Source organism: Narcine bancroftii, chromosome 5 (assembly GCF_036971445.1).
Source record: "Narcine bancroftii isolate sNarBan1 chromosome 5, sNarBan1.hap1, whole genome shotgun sequence".
NCBI lineage: Eukaryota > Metazoa > Chordata > Chondrichthyes > Torpediniformes > Narcinidae > Narcine > Narcine bancroftii.
The window spans coordinates 128,050,115-128,060,996 of NC_091473.1; the positions used below are offsets into that span (position 1 = coordinate 128,050,115).

General features: G+C 40.5%; 1 protein-coding gene across 5 annotated transcripts in view; it reads right to left on the reverse strand.

Moving 5' to 3' along the window:
• Positions 1–9,829, reverse strand: part of palmda (palmdelphin a) — a 153,867-nt gene extending 144,038 nt beyond the window's left edge. For 3 of the 5 annotated variants that reach the window (XM_069939049.1, XM_069939055.1, XM_069939056.1), the window contains exon 1: positions 9,417–9,828. The gene's annotated coding sequence lies outside the window, so the exon portion shown is untranslated. Of the gene's footprint in view, positions 1–6,461; positions 6,594–9,416 lie in introns of all 5 variants that reach the window. The other 2 variants (XM_069939051.1, XM_069939054.1) reach the window with 2 other exon arrangements.
• Positions 9,830–10,882: the final 1,053 nt, after the last annotated feature.

Consider the following 10,882-nt stretch of genomic DNA (forward strand, 5'->3'; position numbering starts at 1 on the left):
AGCGTCCAGGAGGGAGGTGGATCAGCTCGTTGAATGGTGCAACAACACCAAATTTCATGACTTGTTCATGACAATAAAATTCTGATTCTGACTCGTGAGATGGACTGCTCCCCCTAGTGGCTATCTATTTGAATGTCCATGAGAGGTGATGCTCTCAGAATGAAAGAAACAAGATAGGCTGCAGACACTGAGATTGTAGTTAAAAACACCATAATGCAGGAGGAACTTAGCTGGTCTATTCACCATCTATAGGAGGCAAAGATTTCAGGTTTGAGCCCTTCAAGGAAAAGACAGAAGCAGGATATATCAGAAAGTCTCAGAATTCAAACAATGGGGGAGGAATCCAGACCAACAAAAGGTGTGATAAGGGACTAGGTAGAATGGAGAGAGGATTGGGGGTGGGTGGGAAAGCATGGGGATGGGGGGGGGGGCTTAACAAAAGCCAGAGAAATCATATTAATGCCATCTGTTTGGCGGGTGCCTAGTTGTAAAATTGGGTTTCATTCCACCAATTTACGGGTGGCCTCAGTCTGGCAGTACACGAGACCATGGACAGACATGGATCCTTTTTGATATTAATGTGGCCAAGTTTCAAGTGAGTAAATCCATCATTTTTATACCTGTTCTTGTATTTACATTATTTTTTATTACTTTTTGGCATGTGGGCACACTGACAAGGACAGCATTTATTGCCCAATTTAACTGCCCTTGAGAGGGTGGTGAGACATCTTGAACCATTGCAGTTTTTCTGGTGAATCTAGTCCAAGGGTGATATTGGGGAGTGAGTCCCATGGTAAAGAAGAAACAGTGGAAGATTTTAAAGGTGAAATATGATGAAGGAAAGCCAGTAGATAGTGTTTCCATGTGCCTGATATTCTTGCCTGCCTTGGTAGTTTAGTTGAGTAACTGTGGTGCTTTTTTATAGATGGTGTACTCTCCAGCCAGAGTTCATTGGCAGTGAAGAGAATGATTGTTTAAGATGGTGGATAGGGGACCATCTCTGCAGACTGATTTGTCTTGATCTTGCATTTACTGAGGCTAGTGGACAGTATTCCAACATGCTCTCGAATTGTGCCATTCAGATACTTGAACTTTCAAGTATATTTGAACTTAATCTAGCAGGATAAAACACTATAGTACAGCACAGGATCTTCGGCTCTCGATGTTGTGCAAATATATTCCTACCAAAAAAAAACAAAATCCATCCTACCTTGTAATCCTCTATTTTTCTTTCAGGCATGTGCCCATCTATCTCTTAAATGCCCCTAATGTTTCAGCCTCCACCACCACTATCCCTGGCAAGGCATTCCAGGCAACCACAACTCTCTGTATAAAAAGAAAAAACTTGTCTTTGATGTCTCCCCTAAACATTCCTCTCTTCACTTTGTGCAGATGTCCTGTGGTGTTTGCTACTCTTGCCTTGGGAAATGGTGCTGACTATCTACCTTATCTATGCATCTCAGTATCTCGTAGACCTCTATTAAATCAAGTCTCATCCTACGACACTCCAAAGAGAAAAGCCCGAGCTTTGTTGTCCTTGTTTTCCAAATCCAGGCAACATTCTGATAAATATACTCTGTACCGTCGCCATAGTTTCCATATCCTTCCTACAATGTTCTAAGTGTGGTTTTTGTAGAGTTGCAACATGGCCTTTTGACTTTTGAACTCAGTCCCCTGACCAATGAAGCACAGCGTACCATATGGCCTCTTAAGGACGCCATGCAAGTCGATAGGATAGTTGAGAGATAAATAGATTTGAACCCAAGGTCCCTCTGTTCTTCCACACTGTTAAGTACCTGACCATTAACCCTGTGCTCAGATGTTAGGTTTAACCTTCAAAAATGTATCACTTTACACTTATCGATCTGCCACTTTTCTGCCCAACTCTGCATCCTGTCTATATCCTTCCTGTAATCTAGGACAAATTTCAACACAATCCATAACTCCTCCAGCCTTTGTATCATCTTCAAACTTGCTGACCCATTCTTTAGGTGTCGTTTATAAAATCATAAAGAGCAGGGGTCCCCGAACTGATTGCTATGGAACACAACTAGTCACTGACCTCCAGACGGAATACTTTCTATCCACTACTACTCTCTGCTTTCTCCAGGCAAAGCCAATTATGAATCCGCACAGCCAAGGTTCCACGGATCCCAACCCATGAGTCTCTCATGGGGTACGTTATCAAATGGCTTACTAAAATCCAAATATCCCACATCTATTGCCCTATCTTCATAAATTATTTTTCTTACCTTCTCAAAGTTCAATTAGGATTGTCAGGCACAACTTCCCACAACCTCCAGGTACATGTCACCTCCTTTATCTTTCAGTGGCCCTACCTTCATTCTTGTCATCCTTCTGTTTACATGTGCATAGAATGTCTTGGGGTTCTCCTTAATCTATTTGTCAAGGCTTTCTCAAACCCCCTATGAGCTCTCCTGACCACTTTAATTTCCTTCCTGGCTACGATACAATTCTCATGAGCTCTTCCTTTTTTTATTTTTGCTTCCTAAATCTAATCAACAGTTCCTTCTTCCTTTCAACTAGCTGCCTCACATGTTCTGCCAACCAGGTTCCCCTTTCTTGCCACCTTTTCCTTGTCTCAGTGGGACAAATTGACCTGGAACCTTGTGCAAGTGGTCCCTAAACATTGTCCACATTACGTTTATGCTTTTTCCTGTGAACATCAGTTCCCAATTTACCCTCCCTCGTTCCTGCCTCATCCCATTGTTATTAGCCCTTCCCCACTTAAACACTTGCCCATTCTGTCTGTTCTTATCTCTCTCAAAGTTGTGCTTACTATCAGAAAAATGCTCCCCACTGAGAGGTCTGTTACCTGGCAAGGTTCATTTCCTAGTATTAGATCGAGTGTGGTCTCTCCTTTGGTCAGTTGGTCCACATACTTTGCTGGGAATCTTTTTAAACACACCTGACAAATTCTGTCCCATCTCTTCTTCTTGCAGTGAAGAGGTGGCAGTCAATATTTGGAAAGTTGAAACAATAACCCTATAATTTCTGCACCATTCAAAAATCCGCCTACTTGTCTGTTCCCCTGTATCCTGGTGGTTATTTGGGGGCCTATGGACTTCTCCCAGTGTAATGATTCTCCCTTCCTAATTCTGACTTCCACCCTCACTGACCTTGAATCAGAGCAATTTTAAACATAAAGCTAAATTGTCTTATATTTGCTTGGAAAATGATACTTTACCATTGTATTTTTAACGACTGGATTAGAGTTCCCTCCTTGAATATTTTCTCCTAGGCCTGTAAAAATTCATCTGACTAATCAGCAGAAAATCAGACCGAGAATAAGCAGGTCTGTAATTTCACTCATGCCCCAGAAGATTATGGAGCTGGATATTGCCAACAAATGAAAATGGGAATGGAATTGCTTTAATAAGGAACTTTTCCAGTCTAGGCAATCTTTTTGACAGCATGTTCCTGCATTCTGTACCTTTCCGGAGAATGATGGAACACTATACTTCATTCCAAGTCGTAATTTCTCATGCTAAAGGTTTAATTTTAAAGATGCATCTTTTTAAATGTTGATTCTACAGTTAAAATTTCAGGTTTTTTTCCCCCTGAAAATGGCGTCAGCAAGGATAGGATGATGGTGACGGCTGTAAAATGATTTTGGGGAGGCCACACTTGGATTACTGTATCACTCAGCTGTTGGAAGGGGTGAAGAGGGAATTGATCAGAATGTTTCTTGGACTGGAGGGTAAGAGTTGTAGGGAGAGGTTGGATAGAGTGAGTCCTTATTCCCTACAGCATAGGAGGCTGAGGTCTGGCCTCAGAATTAATTAAACATCCTTTATAACAGATGAGAAATTTCTTCAGAGGGTTGTGAATATATTGAAATCCATTGCCATATATGGATGTGGAGGCCAAGTCATTGAGGAAAAATAAAGCAGCAGTTTGATAAGTTTTTGATTAGTCAGGATATCAAAGGTTATGGGGAAAAAGAAAGAGAATGGGATTGAAGGGAAAAATACTCGATCATGCTTTGAATAGCAGAGCAGACTCAATGTGCTGACTGGCCTAATTCTGCTCCTCAGACTTGCAATCTTGTAGACCAGTGGTTCTCAACCTTTTTCTTTCCACTCACATCCCACTTTAAGCAATCCCTTTGCCATAGATGCTTTGTGATTAGGATTGCTTGAGGTGGTCTGTGGGTGGAAAGAAAAAAGTTGAAAACCACTATTTCAATCGTACCTAATTGACTCATTATGTGCACAATTTCATAACTCCAAAAGAAATGGGCCAATGACAATTTTTCTCATGCAAAATATTTCAGTAACAATTGGGTCTAGAGCAGTGATTCTCAAACCTTCCCTTCCCACTCAAAGACCACCTTAAGCAATACCTAACTAATCACAGAGCACTGATGGCATAGGGATTTCTTAAAGACAAAGGTAGAGAACCAATGTTGTAGAGGTATATAAAATCATGGTGATCATCCTCTATCTTTTTCCCAGGATAGATATGTTCTTTCAGAATAATTTTGATCAGTTCAAAGAGAATGAAGGCTGGACAAGCATTTTGAATAAACCGTGGTCTTTATTGACACGCAGTGTTAATCATAAAAAGGGCACACACTGACAGACCATACACAGGCATGGTATACTGAGAAATGAGGGTTTAACATGATCAGCATTCACCACCCATAGGCACAGTGCCAGGGCCAATCACGCATCAGCCTCAAGTGGACAGATCTTATCCTTGATTGACAATTGAGGCTCCATCCGAAGAAGTCACATGACTATCTGCAACCCACATTCCCATCAGGTTCTAGACGGCCTTCTATAGTTCACACTACACTAGATTACTCCAGGGTGTAGGCTAATGTGGAGAGAGGTTTAAGAGGAACCCATGGGGCAGCTTTTTCTTCTTAGAGGGTCATCTGCATTTGAATGGGTTACCAGAGAAAACTATGGAAGAGGTTACAGTTAAGACATTCAAAAGTCATTAGGGTAGGAAGGGCTTTGAAGGATATGAACAAACTGCAGGCAAATGCCATCTTGATTGGCACGGATGAATTGGACAAAAGGGCCTGTTTTAGGCTATGTCTCAGACTCTTGTCCATTGGTCCTCTCTTTAATCCAGCAGTATGTAGAACACAAATATTGAAGTATTCTGTTCCCTGATTTGAGCAATAGGCCTGGATTAGTGTCTGAGGTGCAAGGAAGGTCTGAATTTCAGCATAATTATTAACAGCTGGTATGAGGCACAAGCTTTAGAAAGTTTACTTTTAGCATGAATGTAAATAGAAATGTTTTTGCTGTGAATTAATTTTTTTTGTGTTTTGTGTAAATGCAACGCCTTTACGGCACCAGTGACCGGGACCGGAGTTCGAATCCTGCACTGCTTGTAGGGAGTTGTACGTTCTCCCCGTGTCTCCGTGGGTTTTCCCTGCGAGCTCAGATTTCCTCCCACTGTTCTAAACCTACCAGGGTGTAGGTTAATTGGGTGTAAATTGGGTGTCATGGACTTGTGGGCTGAAAAGGCCTGTTACTGTGTTGTATGTCCAAATTTAAAATAAAATAAAATACATTTTTAAAATATTATTCAAATTTAAACTTTGCATATAATCAGGAGTGGGTTTTTTACTAAATAGTGCTGTCTTTAAGACCTGTTTCAATAGCACTTTTTGAAAGATTCTGACTGCGACTGTTATGAAATGGTGGATCCAAGACTCCACCCAAGCAGGCAAAGGTGCAGGATTTTCAAATCTTCATTAAAACTTAACCTTTCGGTTGTACTTGCATTCAATCTAGCAAAATATTACAATATTTTGATGGAAAGGCTCATTACATTTTTTTTAATGCTTTTTGTTTGCCTTTTTAAGAGCTGTCCATGAATAGATTTATTTTGAGCACAATGGATCTTCCTTCAGAACTGCAGTGATGAGCTCAATGGTGCAGAATGTACACTCAAATGATTAGAGCTGACATTCTGTCACAGTTCAAAGGTCAAGGCTTTGAGCCAGATTTCTGACATGCCTGTGCCTCCTTTGTCAATTTAATCCCCACTCTTGCTGCATCACCTCACTAGATTTCTCTAAAGTGCAACATTTACACCTCTGGTCTAGTTACATAAATCAATCCAGATTTATGCAAAACCTATTTCTCCTCATTTCCATTTCACTTTGAATGCTGCTACCTTCTGACTCGTGTTTTCCACTACATGTAACTTTTTCCACATTGTCAGGAATGCTTCTCAGTTCAATTACCAAAAGGAAATTAACGGATGTAAACACCCCGGAGATCCAAAATAATGTACAATAGTTTATTTGTAATGAATGCCCCATGAATTAACTCCTACAATGCTAAAATCGACTAAGATACAAAATTACACCAGCAAGGTATAACTAAAACTCCAACACTGATTACATTTTGAAGGAGGTTTTGGATATATACAGTTACTGAAGCAGTTTAATAGATAAATCAAGTAACAACTACCTCTGAAATTGAATAGCTTAAGCCTCGTAGATTACTGGAAGCCTGTGCAAATGCAGTAGTTGATCACTGCACTCTGTCATTGGATTTCACATGGAGCTCAATGGGGGAGGTTATCCTGAGATAATCCAATATCTACAAAGATAATGTTATATATTTTATTTTCAATATTCCACAAAGCAGTTGATGGACCTGAAGGTCTAACATAAAATTTACTTTAGAGAGAACAATTTTTTTTTAACCTTGTCAAAAACAGTGATTGCTTTAAATTTGGACACTTGCGATCAACAGAGCTTATTCTATCATGTCGAAGCTCTGAAAGCTGGATCCCATTACACTTTTTACAGACTTTGTGGATTGAATTCTAAACATTCCACTTGGAAGTTTCAAATTTGAAAAACTCTCCAAATCCATTTTTAAAATTTTAAGTTTGTATTTAGCCCTTTGTTAACAAAACTTACCCCCCCCGCCAAAAAAATTATGTAATTTTAAATGTAGGCTGCATGGCCTGACGCACGGAAGGCTGTGTGCAAGGTGGGGAGGGGGGGGGGGGGTGGCTAGTATTCCTGTCGGTGGGAATGGGAGAAAAAAAATAAAGAAAAAGATAAAAAGAAAAAAGAAAGAAAGAAAAAAATATTTTAAATGTAGGTCTTCTCCATTTGTTGGGTTACCTCCTCTGATTTCACTGCAGACTAAATCTTGTTTTGGATCTGAGGCCATTAATTTGAATGGACATTGGAAGGGTCCAGACACCAAATTCAAGTAGATTATTCTCGATTTTTAATACTTCTATTCAGCTTAATGTTTTCACTTCTTCTCTAAATTTACCCATTAAAAGTAATTTACCTCATTTAAGTGACTGGGTGTCAAAAGATGATTCTGGGTGCAAGAGGCTACTGGCTCTGAAATTTCAGAGAGGTGGTCCCTGGAGAATATCACTGCTACCACTCCAGTTGTCTGACCATATTACCTGAAATGGGGCTACCTCCCATCCAAGCAGGCCAGTACATTTTGGCCCAATGTCCATGCAAGCATGTGTGAGAATTGAGGTGCCATTTGCAGGTGCTCAAGAATGGGTTAATCTCAATAGCAGAGACCAAAATTTGTTTTCTACCATATATATCCTTGGCAGCTGCCCTACTTCTGATATTTTCCATTCAGTCTTGCAAGGCTGAAACTTTGCCTTTTGCTTGCAAGGCCAATGATGTCAGGAGATGTTCTGCGTGTTTCGGGGTGAGCATTGGATGGATAATGGTTGTTAGGGTGCCTGCAATTGACCATTTCATTGGTTCAGTTGGAAAGCGAGATCCACTGGAGATTGGTGAATGGGGACAATAGTGTCAGGAGCACAAGGGATAAGGGAATCTAATGAAAGTCATCTTCAGTCCTCCAAACTGGGGATTGTTGGAAAAGTTCATCAGATTTATCCCCTTCCATGGGAGGCTATAAAGAGGTGAGGTAGGCAAATGTTACCACTGCCATGGGGACCTGCTCCCTTGAGGACTGAACCAATTCCATTGAGGTTAATGTGAGATGGAATCACTGGACTGGCTCCTGATATCAGACCCAGTATCACGCAGCTGAACACTGATTCTGCCTTATCTTGCCACCGATGATTACCTCATTTAAGTGACTGGGTGTCAAAAGATGATTCTGGGTGCAAGAGGCTACTGGCTCTGAAATTTTATTTTTATTTTAGACAACGTTTTTATTTTAGACAAAAGCCACCCTTTGTACTTTAATACAGATAATGGAATCTTACAAATTGCCAACACATTTTGAGAAATGTTTTTCAACAGCTTTCATCCTGATATAGTACAATGTCTGTCAGACTCATTCATTTCTTAAAAATCGATGCAGAAATCTTTAATTCTTGGAGAAAGATAAGGTCATAAACTGAAAGGTTTATTTTTATATATGTAACATTGCAAATTTGACACATGAAAAAAGGACATGGATCCCATGGGGAGCACTGAGACCTCTTCCTGCCCTGCGCTGATCCATGGCAGTGGTGATTGAATTGAAAGACTCTCATTTCTACAGGTGCATCACTGTCTGGTACAGAGGTGCTAACACTCGGGACAAGGTAAAACTCTAGAGGGTTGTTAACTTGCCCTATGGCATCAAGGGCACCAGTCTTCACTCCATCGAGTAAGTCTACAAGAGGTACTGTTTTAAGAAAGCAGTCTCTATCATCAAGGACCCCACTACCCAAGCCTCTTCATTCTGCTACCATTGTGGGTGGGGGGTGGGGGGTAGATGGTACAAGAGCCTGAAGTCAAGCACTTAGCGGTACAAGAACAGCTTCTTCCCCTCTGCCATCAGATTTCTGAATGAACATTGAAGTGCAGAGACTGCCTCACTGTGACTTGCACCTTTTTATTTATTTTATAAGGTGGTTTATATATTTGCACTGAAATTCTCCCACAAAACCACCCATTTTGTGACATGCTCGTGACAATAAATGCTGATTCGGATTGTATTTCTTGAGTGGATATTTTTGTGTTGAGATCAAGGTTCAGTACATGTTCCTGGTCCAGACACAATGAAGGACACAATTGATTCTTGACAAGAGCTCATGGCAAAGCAGCTAAAAGATTCAAGCAGTTAAGTGTATCATATAAACACTTTGAGAGCAGATTTGTGAGGAAATATGTTGAAAGCTTGCTGTGTCAGTCTCTCAACTCATGCCAGAAAAAAAGAACTGATGGAAGTTGTATTGGAAATGTACAAATTCTCAGCTATACCTTGTGGGTACATTAATCAAAACCTTGCAGAGTTTCAATCTCAGTCAGATGATGTTTAACAAGTATAATTTGATGAAGTTTTGCTGAAAATAGTTTGACTAATTGCAAATGAAAATTACAAAACTTTCCCAAATTTTACAAACAGTGCAAGAAGACAGCTAAAAGTAATGTCAGATTTATCATTTGATGAAAAGTTAGTCATTGATCTTACCTTGAAGATCGCAGAGAGGGAGAGGCTTCCCCACTAATTTGTCCAGTGAAGTGCTCAGTCAGGGAGCTTGTCGAATTTGCACTGGCAGCTGGTAAGTGGTGCAATCTATCAACATTCCTTAAGTCACAGTCTGCCACCGGAAATTATTTAACAATAATGAAAGCTATAGTTTAAAGCCATGCTGTTATCCTGCAGAAACTGAATGCAGATTAACATTTAAGCTCGCCTCTATATAAAATTCAGAAAACCGAGCAACCAAAGACATCTGCATTAGTGGTTATTTTAAGAATATTCAAATTTTTAAATTCTCTTTTGGAGGTTTGGTCAGATATAAATTGAAGCTTATCACCATGTAGTGCAAGACTGTTTTATTTCTAAATAGCAAACCGAGGATGGTTCACTTTGGCCTCTCAGTCCAACATTCTGAAGGGACTTGCCTGGCATTCTGTCTCCAGCAGCCAGTCCCATTCTTGCAGCATTTTCCCCATACACGAGATGCAACTTTCCCCCCCCCCCCCACAAAAAAAAAATGATGGTGCTGCTGGAACTGCAGTGCTGCCACTGGCAAGGAAGAGAAGTCTCAGTGCTCCCCAATGCTAGAAAATAGACACACACACTGAGAGCAGTACAAGGCTTTATTACTAAATCTAAAGCTGAATTCACACTATAATATGCAAGCCCTTCCCAATTATACTTATCAATGCCTGGACTGGTCCCAACTGCCGAAGTGAGGCAACGACTGCACACTTGTAGTAGGTTGTCTGGGAGCCGGTATCAGCTTCTCCACCTCCCCGGACCGGGACATTGTTTAGAGAGATGTTGCCACCTCTTGGAGAGTCTCAAACTTCAGCAGTGGGACCATGGCTTATATTACCCAAAAGTTGTTTACTTCAGATCTTATCTCTTTGAACAAATGATTTAATTATCTTCAAGGTCTCCGAGAGTCTGCGACCAACAGAAGACATCTGCATCTCTGGGCCTCATGGTGGAAGTTGGATAATGTCTACTGATTCATATGCATCCCTGGGCCCCATAAGGTGTAAATTTAGATAATTGTCTTCTTGACTGCATCTTGCGCCCCATGGTGGAATTTAGGGGTGTCTACTAATTCATATGCAACAAGCAGGTTCTCAGCCTTGCAGAAGCAAAGGCTGCAAAAGTAAGAAACATGGTTAGAATCTTCCATTACAGGGTTAAGGGAATTTTAGATGTGGGAATTGTTGAAACATTTTATGTTTTAGAAGTGTTGTCATACAGTGCATTCAAAAAAGGAAAACGGAGAAATGGAAATGGGGAAAAGGGGAAAGGTGGTGGTGGGGAAGCGGAAATGAGGTGTAAACAGAGTATGAGATGGCCATGTTGAACTATATGACTATAAATATTAATGGAATACATAACCAAATCAAAAGGAAGAGGCTATTAAATTTACTGAAAAAAGAAAAAAATAGATATAGCATTCATGCAGG